This window comes from Mesoplodon bidens (genome assembly GCF_964165515.1).
Source record: "Mesoplodon bidens genome assembly, chromosome: 11".
Classification (NCBI taxonomy): domain Eukaryota; kingdom Metazoa; phylum Chordata; class Mammalia; order Artiodactyla; family Ziphiidae; genus Mesoplodon; species Mesoplodon bidens.
In genome coordinates, this window is record NC_138167.1 from 6,504,059 (window position 1) to 6,510,271 (window position 6,213).

At 42.0% G+C, this 6,213-nt stretch overlaps 1 pseudogene across 1 annotated transcript; it reads left to right on the forward strand.

Annotated features, from left to right (window-relative positions):
• The first annotated feature begins 439 nt into the window (after positions 1 to 439).
• LOC308625173 (large ribosomal subunit protein eL28-like) lies at positions 440 to 3,944 on the forward strand (annotated as a pseudogene). The gene is made up of 2 exons: positions 440 to 501; positions 3,407 to 3,944. The product of its transcript is annotated as a large ribosomal subunit protein eL28-like (transcript).
• The last annotated feature ends 2,269 nt before the right edge of the window (positions 3,945 to 6,213 follow it).

Consider the following 6,213-nt stretch of genomic DNA (forward strand, 5'->3'; position numbering starts at 1 on the left):
GTGGAGTCTTAACCACTTGACCTCCAGGAAGTCCCTGGGTGGCTTAAATAGCAGAAATTTATGTTCTCACAGGTCTGGAGGCTGGAAGACCAAGATCAGGGCTGGTTTCTCCTGAGACTTGGCTCCGTGCAGGTGGCTGCCTCCTTGCTGTCTGTAACACCCCACCCTCTGGCCCCCCCCCCAAATTCATGCCCTTCTCACATTTAAAGTACATTTACCTCCACCCTAACAGCCCCCAAAGGCTTAACCCATTCCAGTACCCATTCCAACTACAAAGTCTCATCTGAATATCATCCAAATCAGGTGTGAGTGAGACACGAGGTATGATTCAACCTGAGGCAAAATTCCTCTCCAGCTGTGAACCTCTGAAAGCAGACACGTTATGTGCTTCCAAAATGCAGTGGTAGGACAGACACAGGATAGACAGTCCCATTCCAAAATGGGAGAGATCAGAAAGAAGGAAGGGGTGAAGAGTCCCAAACAAGTCCAAAACTTGGCAAGGTAAATTCCATTAGATTTTTTTCCCTTTTGTTTCTTATTGTGGTAACAAACACATAACATAAAATTCACCATCCTAACCACTTTTAATTGTACAGCTCAGTAATGTTAAGTATATTCATATTGTTGTGAAACAGATCTCCAGAACATTTTCATCTTGCAAAACTGAAACTCTGCACCTGAAACTAACACATCGTTGTTAGTCAACTATACTTCAATAAAATTAAGCAAAAACAAAAACAAAAACCTGAAACTCTGTACCCATTAAACCACAGGTCCCCTTTTCTTCCTGTCACCAGCTATAGGCAACCACCGTGCAACATTCTGTTTCTATGAGTTTGAGGACTTTAGACACCTCATTTAAGTGGAAGCATACAGAGTGTTTTTTGACTAATTTAGTTCAGTTAGCATAATACCCTCAAGGTTCATCCTGTTGTAGGATGTGACAAGATTTCCTTCTTTTTTAAGACTGAATATTATTCCATTGTATGTATACAGCACAGTTCATTTATCCATGCATCCACTGATGGACACTTGGGTTGCTTCACCTTTGGTTATTGTGAATAGTGCTGCTGTGAACATGGGTGTGCAGATACCTCTTTGAGCCCTTGTTTTCAATACTTTCAGTACCTAGAAGTTTTTCATTTTTTGAGGAACTGACATACTGTTTTCCATCGCAGTTCCACTATTTTATAATTCCACCAGTGGTGCACAATAGTTCCAATTTCTCCACATCCTCACCAACACTTGTTATTTTCTGGTTTTCTTTCTTTTTTTTTGATGGTAGCTTTTCTTTTCTTTTTTTTTTGATGGTAGCTTTTCTTTCTTTTTTTTTTCCATCTTAATGAGTGTGAAGAGAGATATCTCATTGTGGTTTTAATTTGCATTCCTCTGATGATTAATGATGTTTAGCATCTTTTCATATGCTTGTTGGCCATTTTTATATCATCTTTGAAGAAATGTCTGTTCATGTCCTTTGCCCATTTTCTAATCAGTTTATTTGATTATTTTGTTGATGAGTTCTTTATATAATCTGGATATTAACCCCTTATCAGATATATGATTTGTAAATATTTTCTCCCATTCCATAGGTTGCCTTTTCACTCTGTTATTGTGTCCTTTGATGAGCAAAAGTTTTTAAGTTTGATGTAGTCCCATTTGTTTATTTTTGGTTTTGCTGCCTGTGCTTTTGTTGTCATATCCATGAAATCAATATTCCATTAAATGTTAAGTCTCAAAAATAATTCTTATTGGCTCAGTGCTCTGACCTCCAGGCCCACTGAGGTGGCCCTGTTGCTCCCTGAGCCCTGGCCACTGGCCTGACCCACTGAAACTGAGGAGGAGAGAGCCTTGCCTTGATGGCCTGTGTGCTCTGAGTCTGTGGTGGGAGTGGCAGCTCTCCGATATCATTCCCATGATATCATCATGAATCAGGGTCATTCTTCCCTTAAAGGATAACATATGTTGATAGATCTATTGCCCTATCCTGTAGAATCTCAGAAGTTGATAGCTTTCCTTCAATTTGTCTTATCTCTTCACCTTTTAGTCTAGTCTGGCAGTGTTTCTGCTGGTGTAACACCAGCTCTATTGCTAGATTCTGCTGAGATGGCTGATTAAACCCAGGAATTTCACTCCTAATCCCTTTATCAGATGATTTTCCAGCTATACCCATGGTGTCCTCTCCAGAGCAAGCTTTCTTGTTTTTTGCCATATAGATAGGCTAAGAATTTTCCAAATCCTCAATTTCTTGTTCCTTTTTGCCTAACAATTCCTCCTTCAATTTATTTCTCTCCTCTCACATTACTATAAGCAGCAAGGGGAAATCATACCTTTAACAGTTTGCTTAGAAATCTCCTCAGCTAAATATCCTATTTTATCACAAAGTTTACTTTCCACAAAACACTAAAACACAATTCCACCAAGTTCTTTGGTACTTCATAACAAGGATCAACTTTCCCCAAAATTTCAATAACATGTTCCTCATTTCCATCTGAGACTTCACCAGAATTGCCTTTATCATTCATATTCCTACCAACAATTTCTTCCAGGTGATCTAGGCTTTTTCTAGCGTGTGTCTCAAAACTCCTCCAGCCTCTACCCACATTTTTAGGTATTTGTTATAGCAGCACCCCACTTCTTGGTACCGAAATCTGTATTAGTCAGGGTTCTGCAAAGAAACATAACCAATAGAATGTGTAAATGCAGGTTTTCCCAGTTATCTGGAAGTACAGCCTTCTTATGAAACCTTTCTTAAGCCGAAATGGCATAAAACAAAGAGGCAATTACCTTAGGACACATCTTGCTAATGGGTGCACAGAATAAATCAAGATAAAGCAGAGATGCTCAGAGGCGTAGTTCAAAGCTATGGCAGCTTGACGCTGAAATGCTGAGTGTAGATCCTGGGGAAGGAACTTATAGTGCCACTCTCAAAGCTGGGGCTGGCTGCTATCTCTATAACGGCTCGTTGCAAAACAAATGCTTACTTAATGCTGTTTTCACTTTTCACCTTTTTCCCTGAAAGTGCAAATCCTCTTCCGATTTCTTTTGGTTAGTGAAAACAGGTACTAATGTTTGTATATCTTTCATGAAAGTGAAGTGGCATAAAGCGTACTTTCAAAAAGCAGGGGATACTTGTATGTAGAAAAAGATTTTTTCTGAGGGATTTGTTCATGTGATTATAGAAGTTGGCAAGTCCAAAATCTGCTGGGTGGGCTGGCAGGCTGGAGACCGAGGAAGAGCCAGTGCTGCAGTTCAAGTACAAAGGCCATCAAGCTAGAGCCCCAGGAAAGCTGGCGTTGCAGCTGAAGTCCGAAACAGTCTGCTGGTAGAATTCTTCTTGCGGGGGACCGGGTTGGGGTGGGGAGGAAGGTGTCCCTTCTTTGTTCTTTTTGGGTCTTCAACTGATTAGACGAGGCCTACCCACATTATGGAGGACAACCAGCTGTACTCGAAATCCATCCCTTAAATGTAAATCTCATCCCAAAACACCCCCCTTTCCATCTCCGGCCGCCGCAACAAAAGGAGGTGCCACCGTGTCCGCGCATCTGCAATGGATGGTCGTGCAGAACGGCTCCAGCGTCTTGATCAAGAGGAAGAGTCAGATGTACGGCACCGAGCCCAGTAACCTGAAGGCCCGCAACTCCTTCCGCTACAATGAGCTCATTCACCGCAAGGCTGTAGGCGTGGAGCCGGCGGCGGCCGGCAAAGGGGTCGTGGCGGTCACGAAGCAGAGATCCAGCCCGCGAAAGCTGGCCACCTGCTACGTGCGGACCAGCAACGACAAGAACGCCCGGGCCACCCTCACCAGCATCTGGCACATAATCCGAAACAACAAGTAGCGCCCGGATTTGCGCATGGCCGCCCTCTGCGGAGCCAGCAACGTCCTGCGCAGCCAGAAGCCTGTGATGGTGCCGAGGAAGCGGACCCATCCTGCCAAGAGCTCCTGAGCGATCTGTCCCCTTCCCCCACAGCAATAAAGCTGTCAGCCGGGGGAAAAACAAAACAAAACAACAACAACAAAACACCCTCACAGAAACATCCAGAATAGTGTTTGACCAAATATCTAGGTATGGTGGCCCAGCTAGGCTGGCTCATAAAATTAACCTTTCACGGGCCTTCTACATTAAATTTTAAGCCCCATGAGGAGAGGGACATTGTCTTAGCGACATTCATATAGCTTGTGCCTAGAACTGTAGCTAGCATGCAGTAGGTATTCAATTTGATGAAAAATGCATAAAGACTGACTAAATGACTGCTAGGACTTTAGAGTTTATCAGGTTCCTTTCCACTTGCATTATCTGATTTCTTTATCCCCAAAATTCTTTGAGCTGGGTATCATGACCTCCAGTTAAATACTGAAATTGAGATATAGAGAAGTTAAATGACCAGTTCAAACGTCTAAGCTCTAAACTCTTCATGTTCCAGAGGTGGGACTCAGATTTCACTCTTTTTTTTTTTTGCAGTATGTGGGCCTCTCACTGCTGTGGCCTCTCCCGTTGTGGAGCACAGGCTCCGGACGCGCAGGCTCAGCGGCCATGGCTCACGGGCCCAGCTGCCCCGCGGCATGTGGGATCTTCCCAGACCGGGGCACGAACCCGTGTCCCCTGCATCGGCAGGCGGACTCTCAACCACTGCGCCACCAGGGAAGCCCGCAGTTTTAACCTTATGAATTATTCCTGGAACTTTCCATTTAATATCTTTGGTGGGGTGTCTGTTGGCACTGGGGAGAGTTTGGGGCTGAATTGTGGGCGGTTGTTGTATAAGACAGTGGGTTGTTTTTTTTTTTCTTGGTTTGAATTGTGACATAGACGCTCACTTCCCCCTCTTAGTAACCTGGTTCTTCCTTTTTCTTCAGCTCTGCCTTTGTCAACTATAATGATCTATTTATCTTCCTAGCTATTGTTTAGAGCATATCGTGACTTATTATTGATTATTTTAGCAATAAGTATAATAAACAGGATGCTATGGTATGGTAGAATCAATTTAATTTCTGCAAGTATTAAAAAGTACTTGATGCAAGGAGTTTCCTGGTGGTTCAGTGGTTAGGACTCCGTGCTTTCACTGCTGTGGGCCCAGGTTAAATCTCTGGTCAGGAAACTAGGATACCGCAAGCCGTGGGGTGTGGCCAAAAGAAAAAAAAAAAAAGTACTTGATCCAAAAAAGATTACTTTGCATTGACGACAGACTTAAAAGCATGAAATGAAGTTTCTGAAGAGACAGTGCTAAATAAGGGCATATGTTCAAAGAAGTTCGGGGTATAGTGTTAAACAGCAAAGTGCATTGTTTTCATAAGACATTCTTACAAATTAATTGTTCAATAGAAATTAATAATTGAATTTCATTAAAAAAGTGACAAGGAACAAGCCTAGTTGACTGATTAGGTAGGGCTTAAAAGGTGAGTTGTGTTGGTGAAATTGACAAGAGACAGATTATAAACTTTTAGTTGACCTTGTGGTTTACCAATAAGAATTAAGAGTTTATGTCCAATCAGTACATTCTCTTCCATACAGAACGGTCTGTATGTGAAATTATTTAATTCCTCCAAAATACTCTAAATAATGAACTGTGCCAAGTATTGAGAGGGTGATGGAAATGGTGTTGGAGGAAGAGATATGAAATGAAATGAGCACAGCCTTTGCTTTCAAGATTGGAGAAAATTGCTTGTATAGGGAATTGGTCATTTTTTTTAAAGATTTTTTTTTTAGAGCAGTTTGAGGTTTAAAGCAAAATTAAAAGGAAGGTACAGAGATTTTTTTTCCATACACCCTCTTCCCCCACAAATGCATAGCCTCCCCCATTATAAACATCTCCCACCAGAGTGGTACACTTGTTACAATTGATGAATGTACATTGCCACATCACAATCACCCAAGATCCAGACTTTACATTAGGGATGATTCCTGGTCTTGTACATTCTACGGATTTGGGCAAATGGATAATGACATGTATCCATCATTACAGTATCATATAGAATATTTCCACTGCCCTTAAAAACCTCTGTGCTGCAACTATTCATCCCTCCTCTCATCACCCACTCTCAACCACTGGCAACCAGTGATCTTTTTATTGTCTCCATGGTTTTGCCTTTTGCAGAAAGTCATAGAGTTGGAATTATACAGTATGTAGCCTTTTCATATTGGCTTCTTTATTTTATTAACATGCATTAGGGAGGCATTAGGGAAGGATCCTTAGGTCCTTCATGTCTTTTCCTGGTTT